This window comes from Myodes glareolus, chromosome 24 (genome assembly GCF_982192425.1).
Source record: "Myodes glareolus chromosome 24, mMyoGla1.1, whole genome shotgun sequence".
NCBI lineage: Eukaryota > Metazoa > Chordata > Mammalia > Rodentia > Cricetidae > Myodes > Myodes glareolus.
Window position 1 is genome coordinate 46,386,796 of NC_142049.1, and position 13,559 is coordinate 46,400,354.

The following is a 13,559-nucleotide window of genomic DNA, read 5'->3' on the forward strand; positions in this document are numbered from 1 at the left end:
TGGTGCTGCTCATCCAGCATGAGGGTGGAATCCTGGGCTGAGTAGGTGCTTACTCAGGCAGGATCAGTACCAGCCTTTTCTTCCCTGGTGTTCCTGGGCTCCGAGCACAGCCATCTCTTGAAGGGAGTCCAGAGTGTGGAGCTGTTGTCCTCAGCTTGGTTATGGATCTTCTTCTTGTCTGTCTTGACTGCAGTGATGCCAGAGAGGGTGTTCAGAGGTTCATGGGACAGGGCAGCAGAGTCAAGAACTGACCAGTTTGCCAAGAGATGGGGCTGGAGTGGTAGAGACCCCCCCCCCCCACTACTTCCGACCTGCTAGTCTGCCTAGTAAATACTGAGTTTTCTCTTGATGTTCCCAGCCGTGCAGCCCCCAAGGAAAGAGGCACTTACTGAATTGAATTAGTTCCTAAAGTCTGGATCTCTAAGCACCCTCAAATTGTTAAATAAATACTTGTGAAATGCAACTTGTCACTGTCATTTTGAAATCGTACAAGATTGTGGGACATGGGAATGACCAAGAAACACCACAGCAGCCCCGCTCTCCCGTCCTCGGGAGCATCCACCCTCTGAAGTTGTAGCAGTCGCCGGCCAGGCTGCTCCATGGGCGGTCGGTGGGCGTGCGGGGGAGATCGAGTGCTACAATGCAAGGATCAGGGCGCGAGTGGCCGCTCTGGCCATGATGGGTCGGCGTTGGCAGGAGAGGCGAGGCGAGCTCTCGACCTAGGCTCGCGAGGCCCCGCGATGGGAGCGCCCTAGGAGGAGGATCCCAACTCTGAGGATAGCAGGGCAGCGACCAAGGTGGCGACTCCGGGGCTCTGTGCTCAGGGGACGCGAGGCGTGCTCAGGGGACCACAGCCGCACTCGCTCGCCCCAGCCTTCCAAACATCGGGCTCGTCTCCGACTGACCGACCACCCTAGCGGCCCCAGCCTCCCCTCTGCCAGCCCCGGGAGGCGGGGGACGCAGCTGTGAGATGCCGTGGGGGCGAGCAGCTCGCGAAGCGCGGGGTCGGCGCGACCGGGGCACGAAGCGCGGGGGTGCAAGCTCGCCGCGCCGGTCCCTCGCCGACATCCCTGGCCAACCGTGGCGGGTGACGCCGGGGTTGTAGAGATGTCGCTGCGGTCGCCACCTCGGCCTCGGAGAAACTGAATGACTTCTCCTGGGGACTTGGTGCGCTCAAGCGCAAGGCGCAGAGGCAGAAGCGCTAGCAGGGCTCCTCGCAGTTCCCAGTTAGGGTAGCCAGGCGGAGCCGCGCCCCTGCCCCATCTCAAAGATGCCACCCCAAAAGAACAAGAGATTTTCTGTCAGAAGCTACAGCTGTGCGGTGCCGTGTACTGTTTGTTTTCAGTGACTGTTTCAGACTTGAAGAGCAAAGAAATTAAAAGAGCAACACTGAATCGACTGGCTAAGTGTGTTTCAACTAATAGTGGTGTGATTGTTGAATCAGCGTATTCTGCTATAGTAAAGATGATCAATGCTAACATCTTCCCTACGCTTCCATCAAGTGATAATCCAGATGTGGATTCAGAAGACAACGAGTCCATACTTGAGGCCTCTGGGCCTCACATACAGTTGGTGCATGACTTCTTCTTGAGATTCTCGGAGAGTCCTGATTTCCAGCCCAGCATTGCAAATCGATACATTCACCAGAAGTTTGTACAACAGCTCCTGAAGCTTTTTGATAGTGAAGACCCGAGAGAACACGACTTCCTGAAGACGGTTCTATATCAGATTTATGGGAAGTTTCTTGGGCTGAGAGTGTTCTTCAGAAAGCAGATTAACAACATTTTTCTCAGGTTAATATATGGAACAGAACGTTTCAACGGTGTGGCTGAACTCCTTGAGATCTTAGGAAGTATCATCAGTGTCTGGGCATCGCCACTGAAAGCAGAACGTAAGCAATTTCTAATGAAGGTCCTTATTCCTATGCACACTGCTTTGTTTCGTGCTCAGCTGGCACACTATGTCCTACAGTTCCTGGAGAAAGACACAGCGTGACAGAGCCTGTTCCCAAAGGACTGCTGAGATTTTGGCCAAAACATGCAGTCAGAAAGAGGTGATGTTTTTAGAAGAAATTGAAGAAATCTTAGACGTCATTGAGCCAACACAATTCAAAAAACTTGAAGAGCCCTTTTAAAGTAGATGTCCAAGTGTGTCTCCGGTTCTCATTTTCAGGTTGCAGAAAGAGCACTGTACTTCTGGGATAATGAATGTATTCTTCTGATTGAAGAGAATACTGATAAAATTCTGCAGATGATGTTTGCCAGTTTGTATAAAATTTCCAAAGAACACTGGAATCAGACCGTTGTAGCCCTGTGTACAACGTGCTGAAACCCTGATGGGGACGAACGACAAGCTTTTTGATGATCTTACTGTTCCTACAAAGCTGCGAGACAGAGAGAAAAAATGAAAGAATTGGAACGTGAAGAATTATGGGAAAAATCAGAAGAGCTGAAGCTAAAGATAACTCTCGAGAAACAGGACAGCGCATACCACCTTCACGGCATTCTTGGCTGCAATATGGGTGCCAAGTAAGATCAGCTCCACCTCTGCTGAGTGGGCAGTTTTGTACACTCTTTCGGGATGTATAAAAACTTCAAAGCAAACCTCATCAGTATAATATAATTAGGAGGCCAGTTTTTCCTGGGAAGCATAAGCGAAAGAAGTATGGGCTAAACATAGCCCTGGCTGACCACGGCCACAGTGTGTGGTCACCTTTGTCTGACCATCGACTGCATCACTTTATCATCCATGTTACATGTGAGGTGACCGTGGGAGTGGCAAGGATCATGACTGCGTCACTCTATCATCCGTGTTACATGTGAGGTGACTGTGGGAGTGGCAAGGATCACGACTGTGTCACTTTATCATGCGTGTTACATGTGAGGTGACCGTGGCAGGGGCAAGGATCACGACTTGAACTCTTGATCATGCTGCACACAGACCAAGTCGTCTTCTGTGCTTTCACATGGCTGCAGACCTTGGTTACATCTGAGGAAAAAACTTTTGTAAGATAAACTGAGGTGCTGTCCTCCCTTCCTTCTCCTAGAGAGATGGTGGGATAAAAGCCCAAGCTCCTTAAAGATACTACCAAGTTCTGGGGTTTGCAACACCTACGTTTCCAGGATTTTGAAGAACAAAGTATTAAAGCTGGGGGAAAGTAAACAAAAATTCTGCCCCCAAATAACCCTGTCAGTAGCAGCACTCCAGAGTGTAGCATCGTGGGTGGGCCCTAGGCTCACCTCTCCTTCATTCCTCTCCTCTCCAAGGCTGGGGGCAGTGCTGTGGACAATGGTCTTGTACCCTGTAAAGATTCGTCAATTGTATTGGTTTAATAAGATGCTGATTGGCCAACAGCCAGGCAGAAGGTAGAGGTGGGGTGACCAGAACAGTAGAATTCTGGGAAAAGGAAAGACTCAGTCTGCAGTCATCACCCAGACACAGAGAAAGCAAGATGAAAATGCGTTGCTGATAAAAGGTACCAAGCCACGTGGCTAACACAGACAAGAATAATGGGCTAATATATGGTGTAAGAGTAAGTTAATAAGAAACCTCGAGCCAATAGGCCAACCACTTTATAAATAATGTAGACTTCTGTGTGTTTCTTTGCAACTGAACAGCTGAGGGACTGGGTAGGACAGAAACCTCTGTCAACAAGGCAGGGCCTTCCCAGTCCTCGACTGCCTGACCCCAGGCCTGCCTGTAGGTGGAGGCTCTGAGTCCCACGATGTGATGCAGACAGTCAGCTGTCACTGCCCGACTTGATTCAGAGGAAATGCATTGACTATGTAGAGGCCCTGTTCGTTCTTACCTGGTCAGGTATTTCTCACTTGTCATCAGTTCCATTCCAACATCTTGCCTCGCTGTTGTACGGAAAACTGTTTTATAATGAAAGACCTTCACTGGGGACTGAGCAGCACGTAATAAAGTCTGTATTTGTAAGAAAAAAATAAAAAAGAAGCACCACACCATTATTTTTTAAAGAAGAGACATGAAAAGATAGGCATTGGAATATTACTGTCTATGCCTATACATGGACCAGAACATGTATATGTGTCCCATCAAACACCCATTTTCTCTGGGATAGGAAAGCTTTGACACCTTCCTCCCTACAACTGAAAGAAATGTCCAAAAAGCAGAAGTACAGGGATCTGTGATGAACTGACTCCAGCAGTGACCAGTTCCAGGCTCGAAGCATAGTCTGGGCTTCTCCCTTTACACAATCCCTGAAGATTCTTGGATTTTGGAAATTGGGGTTCAGATATCATAGGTCATTTCTTTACCAAACCATGCCCTTCCTGGGTCATGCTGGCTCAGGCAGTCCCTTTGTGACTGGGCAGCTATGTCCTCTGTCATTAGCTGCCTCTTCAACTTCGAGTCTCTTGTTGGTCCCTTCCTTGCTTCAGCAGCCTTGCCCCAGGAGTTCTTACAAAACTTACCTTCTCCTTCCTTGAGGTATAAACTATTTTTATTATACATGCATACATATATAATACATAAATACATACATACGTACCTAGACAAACATACAGACACACACACATACAAACAGACACACACACGCACACACGCACACGCACACACATACACACAGGCTGAAGCTGTTCTTTTGTTCCCACCTGTTCCAACCCAAAAAAATCACACAGAAACTATATTATTATAAACAGTATTCTATTTAACCAGTAGCTTAAGCATATTTCTGGCTTACACTTATACCTTAAAATAAGGTATTTCTATTAATCTGTGTATTGCCAAGTGGCTGTACTTTACTTACCTGGTGAAGTTCTGTCCAGCATCTGTCTCTGGTGGGGCTACATGGCTTCTCACTGACTCTGCCTTCTTTCTCCCAGCATTCAGTTTAGTTTTCCCGCTTAGCTCTATTCTGCTAAGCCACTGGCCAAATAGACAGAAGAACTTCCCCCGCAACCCCTCTCCGCAAACACTTGTTTTCTGAGGCCAGGCCACAGGAATTAACATAGCCAGAAAAAGACAGAGAGGCCCCAGCAGAAGGAACCAGTTTCACCTTGTCCAGCAGTCATTTGAAGGCGGCAGAAGAGACAGTTTCCTGATCTGCCATGGTCTGCAGTGCCCGTGTGCAGATAGATGCAGGAGGCATCCACAGCTTTGATGAGCACCTCATGCAAAGCACGGATGGTGGCCCCACCAGGAGAGCAGTCCTGATCCTTGAGCTGCCAATGATGTTGAGTCAAGTAGCATCTTTGCTGCAGCCAGGAGGGCCTGGGCCCCCTCCAGATTGCCAGACACATTGAAAGCCCCACAGATTCGCTACCTCTGAGCCCTGTGAGAACTGAGCCCCGTGACAACATGGATCCCATCTTCTTCCACTTCTGCAGGAAACGAGCCACTCTGTGAGCCTGACACCCCCCACCTGAGCATGAGTGCATGTACCATATACAGTAACCCCGTCTCGCACCATGGCTGGGGGGCTGGTCATACAGTGGATGACCTTGGAAGCTGTCAGCTTCTTTTCAATGGAGTAGATGATGGCCCTGCCACAGAGGACACCGCAGTGTGCCTGACCTCAGTGTTAGGACCAGGATGAAGAGATGGTGTGTGGCTTCACTGCCAAGAAGAGCACATTACTGTGCAGCACTGTCTCTTTGTTGTGGGAGTCAAGTTAACCCCCATCCTCCAAAGGGCAGAGACTGTGACTTGGTCCACACCTGGGGAGCTGGCTATTATCTTGTGAGCAGCCAGAACTCCTGCTGCTGTGAAGCCCTCTGCGTTGTTCTTTTTCTATTTCTATTTTCTAGCTTTGTTAGGTAGTCCAGGTTAGGTCTGAACTCATTATTATTATTATTATTATTGTTGTTATTACTATTACTGAGCTCTACGCTTTTCTCTGCTTCCCTCCCTACTTCTTCCCTCCCCTTCAACCTCCCAAAGACCCCATGCTGTCAATTTACTCAGGAGATCTTGTCTTTTTCTACTTCCCATGTAGATTACATCCATGTCTGTCTCTCTTGGGGTCCTCGTTGCTGTCTAGGTTCTCTGGGATTGTGATTTGTGGGCTGGTTTTCTTTGAACTCTTTACCTTCCACTCCAGCTTCTCAAGTGCTGGGATTACGGGTGAATCCCAACATGCCAGATTCCATTTTTTAAGATAGTGACGATATGTTGCCCGGACAGACTTTAACTTTCAGGCTCCCCTCCATCCCTTGTCACCCCCCTCATGAACACGTCACCAGGCTTAGTGCTTGAGGTTTCTACCCTGGAACTTTCTATCTCAAAACACACCGAATATCCCCGTAGAAGGCCCTTGCCCACAGCCAGGTCAGCCTAAGTGTTAGCCTGGAAGGGGAGCATCACTTACAGCTGGGGACCTTTATGCATCCTCAGGCACCCGGCCCAAAACAGGTGGATTCTCAGACCTCCACACTCCGGCTTCCTCTGGAGCTGAGGCTTGTGTTGCCTTCACTCTCTCTGGTTCCAAGGTCAGCTGGCTTAGCAATGGCCCCTTTCCTGTGTCCTTTCTGTGAGGATCAGTTAGTCCCAGACATCCTGTGCCTCCTTCCAGTCACTTAGTCCTCTCCCAATGATCCCACTGGGCAGTTGGGGAAAGGACTTCTCAGGTATCTGACTGGACTCCAGCCTGTTCCTGACCTGGCTCACCAAACACTGGTGCTACTTGTCCTTGCCTTTCAGTTGAGTAAAATAACTTCCCCGCCCCCAAAATATTCCAAAGCTATTTCTCCTTGCTCTTTCCTCTCCCCCTGCTCTAGGTCAGGAGAGAATCCCATCTGCAGCAAATCTTCTGTCCCCATAGCACTCTGTCCAGGCCGTCTTCAAATCTGTTTTCCTCTGTCAGAGTTTGTGCTGAGTGTGTCTGACCTCCTGCTCTAACACTAGGTGGCAGCTGAATGACGTGACTGGCTGCTCCTGTTCCCGTCTAGGTGAGCACTGTTCTCAGTTCTTTATTTTCCTATTCCATAGGATTCTTACACTTTAATTACCCCCCCCCATCGGCAACTTTGGGCGTAAACAGCTTAAATCAAATCCAAGCCCACAGCTAGTTTGAAGCTGGACACAGCATTCTTAATGATTTGCTAGAACTAGCAATTGCATTGAAGTTGACATTTTAGAAACCACTTTCACAGGCTGGGAGTGTATCTCAGCAGTTGGAACATTGCCAACCATGTCCTAGGTTCAATTTCTAGCACCTTGGATAAAAATAACAAGTAATGCACACAGGCAAACACAGATGCACACACACACACACACACACACACGCACACTTGCATATAATTAGTTGAGTTAATCATTCCTCTAATAGGTGTACTCCATCTATCATCCCAACTAGTCTTCTGAGGGAACTTGATAAAGTCCATGACAAAATTCTGTGGTGTTTGTGGATGAGAACAACACAGGGCCGAAGAAGAGGCCAGAGCCAAGCTGGAGCAGATCACATCACTGTGTCAGGGGAGTGTAGAAATAGCAGGGAAAGAGGGCGGTTGTTGGCATATGAAAAATTCATGCACATGTACACTCATTTTTACATGTGCGTGCGCGCGCGCACACACACACACACACACACACACACACACACACACAAACACATGAAGTAGGGGAGGGTATCAGTTAAAATAACTGTTAGGCCCAGAGAACACAGAACCATCTTATGAAATTTTCATAGGTACAGCTTTTTCTCCCTTTCCCCCATCTCACTTCTGCCCCTTCTCCTTCCAGGATGGGTCAGAAAGTGCAGCTGGCTGTCTGTGTGAGGAAGAACTAGAAATGGAAACAAATCACTGTCCCCACCTACAGAGCCAATCCAAAATGAACTAAATTAGGAATGGGGAGAGAAAATGCAGTGTAAGTGAACAGGAAATCCCAATCACATGATCCTGTGGAACAGCCATCATGGTTAATTAAACTAAGTCTTCAGGGTTATGGTTTAAACTCATGCGAGATAGTTGACTTCCTATGAGTAACTGGAGAAGCAAGAATTGACCTACATTTTCATCCAAGGTCAACAGAAAAGGGTATTGGGGAAAAGAAAAGAGATAAAATAGCTACTTTCTGGTTATAGAAAGTAATTCTGTGAGAGAAAGACAAGAAAGTTTGGTTGGATGATGACAAAACAGAAGACACCATAAATAAGAGTCACATTAATCCCATTTCCTGCCACTGAGATTCTAAGAGAAAAGAAAATTCACAAAGCATGTATTGAAACATCAGTGTAGTAGTATGACCCACAGAGAAAAGAATTAAAAAAAAATGAAACCTACCTTGAATTTTCTGGCATGGTGGCACTGCCTATAGTTCTAGCTGCTGGAGGTGGTGGCGAGGATGGTGAGCACCAGGCTAGTCTAGACTATAGAACTTGGCCCTATTCAAAGCAAGAAGCAAACAAAAGTAAAAACCCACAAGTGGATGCTAAAATTTAAGATGATGTAATGTATAAACTACTAATGAATGGTTGATATACCTCAGCATGGTGGTTGTTAAATAGATCCCTCCTCCTATCTGGTTTTTGTGTGTGTGTACAGTTGTGTATAATATGTGTGTTTGCTCTGTGTGTGTGTGTGGTTTGATGTGTGTACAGTGTATGTGTGTGTGGTGTATGTGTGGTATGTGTGCTGTATGTGTGTGTGTAGTGTATGTGTGTTTATGTTGCATGTGTGCTATATGTGTGTGTGTGTAGTTATGTGTGTGGCACATGTGTGTTTGTGGTGTATATGTGTGTGGGATGTATGTGTATGTGTGATGTATGTTGTGTGATGTGTGTGTAGTGTGATGTGTGTGTAGTGTGATGTGTGTATGGTGGTGTATGTGTGTGTGTGGTGTATGTGTGTGTGATGTATTGTGATATGTGTATGTGTGTGTGATGTATGTGTGGTGTGCATGTGGTGTATGAGTGTGTGTGATGTATGTATGTAGTGTGTGATGTGTGTGTGTGTGATGTATGTGTGAGGTGTGTATGTAGCAAGACAGAAGCTCTAAGAAACACCAGCATTCTGTGTGCCACAGAAATGGAAGTTTCATGAAATGATGCTAAGATTTGGTCTGTAGAATGGCCTCTGGTGTATTTCATTTTGGCCTAGTCTTGTCTGCATCTTTAACAATGTGCAAGCAGGACGCACTTCACACCTTCCAAACAGGTTGCCAGTCTTGAAATGAAGTAGCTTTGGTCATCCTGTCCTGCAAGGTAATTGTGCGCAGGTGAAGTCTCTCTTCAGTGTGGAATTCTCCCTTCTCCACTGTCCTCTTCATACCCGGAGTGGTCAGACTTCAACCGTGTGGATTCATAGCAGTAACTTATACTAATAAATTTACATTTCCATGGGATTTTCTTATCTTTGTAAATAGTGACTGAACCTAGGGCCTCGGGCATTGTTGGCAGACATGTGTTCCTCCACTGAGCTCCATCCTCAGACCTCCATGCATGTTAAATAAATCAGACTTGGAGATCCTATTAATAGTCCCTTCAGCTTTGCTTCCTGTTTTGTGAACAGCTATTTCTATGTTCTGTTTTCTTAATGAGTTGTCTCTTTCTTATTGGTTTATTTGTTATTTATAAGATTTATTATTTTTGATAGAGAGCCTACATTTTTATAGATTAATTTTTTTCACAATTTGAAGACATAAAGATCATCATTAGACAGGGTCTTGTTGTGAAGCATAGACTGCCTTAAATTTCCTTAGCCTTGCAGGTGCTAAGGTCACGGGTGTGAACTACCATGCCCAGCTGAGGCTTTTACATCTCATCTGTCTTATGTAGAACAATAGTGAGAAGTGTAGCAATGAATTTTTATGTATTTTACCGGTATGTGTGTCTGTGCATGTCTGGTGCCCAAAGAGGGCAGAAGAAGATGTTGGATCCCCTGGAACTAGAGTTACAGAGGGTTGTGAGCTGTCATGTGTGTGCTGGGAAATAGAACCAGATCCTCTGTGAGACCAGGGAGTGCTGTTAACCACTGAGTCATCTCTGCAGTCTGAGAAATGTGGCTGTTTCTCACACTAGGCGTTGTGCGTTTTAAGAAAACCCTCCCTTCTCTGAGGTCATAAAATGTCCTTTACACTCTCTTCCATGTCTAAAACCTTTAAATGTTTATATATATATATATATATACATATATATGTGTGTGTGTATATATATATAGCATGTTTTAAGTCCCACATCTAAGCATCTCCATCCTCCTCCTCCTCTTCCTCTCCAGCTGAGAATATTCTCTCTCTTTATCTCTCTCTCTCTCTCTCTCTCTCTCTCTCTCTCTCTCCAAATATCAAATATAAATTTCAAGCCTACAGTGTAAACGGGCTTCTGAAGGTGGTAGAATGCCAAGCTTGGCATCTCCAGGCACTAATGGCATCAGAAAGGATTACCTCAAGCTTAGTGTGTTCCAAAAATGCTTTTATTTCTTAAATGAAGTGTGTCTTTGTGAGAAGATGAGCTTCCCATCTCTCCATCCTCCATTTGATCAAAGCAGAAAAAAGAACCTGTCTCAGTGATTCTCATGCACAGCAAGGTGAGTAGAACAAGGCTGTGACTTCTCAGACCTGGTGATGTCACAGGAGCAGCGGAGTCTAATGCTCACCAGGGAGTTGCTGTGAGCCTTTTATTTATTTTTATTTATTTTTTAAAAAGAAAACAAGCTATCTTTTTTCATTATACATACCAATCCAAGTTCAAACTCCCTCCCCTTCTCCCATTCCCTCCACATACCCTCCCAATGTACTCCTATCCAATACTTAGAGAGGGGAAGGCACATTGCTTTGGGAAAGGTTCAAGGCCCTTCCTACTATATCTAGGCTGAACAAGATATCAGTCAAAGAGAATAGGTTTCCAAAAAGCCAACACATGCAGTAGAGATAAATTCTGGTGCCACCGCCAGTGGCTTCTCCAAGTCTGCCCCAGCCATGCAACTGTCAACCACATTCAGAGGGACCAGTTTGGTCCTATGCCTGTTTCATCCCAGTCTGTCTGGAGTTGGTGAGCTCCCATTAGCTCAGGTAGACTGTTTCAGTGGGTGTACCCATCATGGTCTTGAGCTCTTAGCTCATATTCTCACTCCTCCCACTCTTCAATTCGGCTTTGAGAACTCAGTCCAGTGTTCCAATGTCGGTCTCTGCCTCTGTTTCCATCAGTTGCTGGATGGAGGTTCTATGGTGATATTTAAGATATTCATCAGTCTGACTACAGGACAAGTCAAGATCGGGCCCTCTCTCTTCTAATGCTTAGGTGGGTCATCCTTGTGGATTCCTGGGAATTTTTCTAGAGCCATGTTTTTTGCTAACCCCATAATGGTTCCCTCAATCAAGGTATTTCTTTTCTTGCTCTCATATCTGTCCTAGCTCTATCTCAACTATCCCATTCCCTCAAGTTCTACCCAACCCTCCACTTCTCTCCTCCTCTTCCCCTTCTCCCCTTCCTTCTATTCCCCCACCCCAAGCTCCCGAATTTTGTCAGGCGATCTTGTCTGTTTCCAATTTCCAGGTGGGTCTATACATGTTTTTCTTTGGGTTCACCTTATTACTTAGCTTCTCTAGGATCATGAACTATAGGGTCAATGTCTTTTGTTTATGGCTAGTATCCACTTATGAGTGAGTACATACCATATTCATTCTTTGTGTCTGGGTTACCTCACTCAGGATACTGTTTTCTAATTCCATCCATTTGCATACAAAATTCAAGATGTCATTTTTTCTTACCTCTGATTAGCACTCTAATGTGTAAATGTGCCACACTTTCTTTATCCATTCTTCTGTTGAGGGGCATCTAGGTTGTTTCCAGGTTCTGGCTATTACAAATAATGCTGCTATAAACACAGTTGAACAAACGCCTTTGTAGTATGATTGAGCATCTTTTGGGTATAACCCCAAGAATGGTATTGCTAGATCCTGAGGTAGTTTGATTCCCAATTTTCTGAGAAACTGCCATACTGATTTCCAAAGTGGTTGTACAAGTTTGCATTCCCACCACATCCTCTCCAGCATAGGCTATCATTGGTGCTTTTGATCTTAGCCATTCTGACAGGTGTAAGATGGTATCTCAGTTTTTTGACTTGCATTTTCCTGATGGCTAAGAATGTTGAACATTTCCTTAAGTATTTTTTGGCCATTTGAGATTGTTCTGCCGAAAATTCTGTTTAGTTCTGTACCCCATTTTTCAATTGGATTATTTAAAATTTTAATGTCTAATTTCTTGAGTTCTTTATATATTTTGGAGATCAGTGTTTTGTCTGATGCGGAGTTGAAGATCTTTTTCCATTCAATAGGCTGCATTTTTGTCTTATTGGCTGTGTCCTTTGCTTTACAGAAACTTCTGAGTTTCAGAAGGTCCCATTTATTTATTGTTGCTCTCAGTGTCTGTGCTACTGGGGTTATATTTAGGAAGGGGTCTCCTGTGCCCACGCATTGAAGACCACTTCCCACTTTCTCTTCTATCAGGTTCAGTGTGGTCAGATTTATATCGAGGTCTTTAATCCATCTGGACTTTTGTGCTTGGGGATAGATATGAATCTGTTTTCATTCTTCTATATGTTGACATCCAGTTATGCCAGCACCATTTGTATAAGATACTTCCTTTTTCCCATTGTATAATTTTAGTTTCTTTGTCAAAAATCAGGTGTTCATAGGTGTGTGGATTAAATTCCAGGTCTTTGACTTGATTCCATTGGTCAACCTCTCTGTTTTTATGCCAATACTAAGCTGTTATCATTGCTGTAGCTCTGTAATAGAGCTTGATGTCAGGGATTGTGATGCCTCCAGAAGTTCCTTTATTGTACAGGATTACTTCGGCTCTCCTGGGTTTTTTGTTTTTCCTTATGAAGTTGAGTATTGTTCTTTCGAGGTCTGTGAAGAATTTTGCTGCAATTTTGATGGGGATTGCATTGAATCTATAGATTGCTTTTGGTACAATTGCAATTTCACTATGTTGATCCTACCTATCCAAGAGCATTTACTGGTGTCTTCTCCAGTTTTTTTCTTGAAAGACTTAAAGTTTTTGTGGAATAGAACTTTCACTTCTTTGGTTGGTGTTTCCCCAAGATATTTTATGTTATTTGTGGCTATTGTGAAAGGTGATGTTTCTCTGATTTTCCTCTCAGCTTCTTTATCATTTGTATATAGGAGGGCTACTGATTTTTTTGACTTGATCTTGTATTTTGCCACATCACTGAAGGTATTTATCAGCTGTAGGAATTCTCCGGTAGAGTTTTTGGGGTCACTTACATGTACTATATAATCGTCGGCAAATAACAAAAATTTGACTTCTTCCTTTCCAATTTGAATCCCCTTTATCTCCTTTTGTTGTCTTATTTCTATAGCCAAAACTTCAAGCACTATGTTGAAGAGATATGGACAAAGTGGAAAGAATTGTCTTGTTCCTGATTTTAGTGGAATCACTTTGAGTTTCTCTCCATTTAATTTGATGTTAGCTGTCGGCTTGCTGTATATTGTTTTTATTATATTTAGGTATGTTCCTTGTATCCCTGATTTCTCTTTATCATGAAGGAGTCTTGGATTTTGTCGAATGCTTTTTTTGCATCTAATGAAATGATCATATGGTTAATTTATTTCAGTTTATTATATGATGAATT

General features: G+C 44.7%; 2 pseudogenes; one reads left to right on the forward strand and one right to left on the reverse strand.

Moving 5' to 3' along the window:
- The first annotated feature begins 1,289 nt into the window (after nucleotides 1-1,289).
- On the forward strand, nucleotides 1,290-2,204 carry LOC148118210 (serine/threonine-protein phosphatase 2A 56 kDa regulatory subunit alpha isoform pseudogene; annotated as a pseudogene).
- Nucleotides 2,205-2,622: 418 nt separating this feature from the next.
- Nucleotides 2,623-9,231, reverse strand: LOC148118211 (pyrroline-5-carboxylate reductase 1, mitochondrial pseudogene; annotated as a pseudogene).
- Between the last annotated feature and the right edge of the window lie 4,328 nt (nucleotides 9,232-13,559).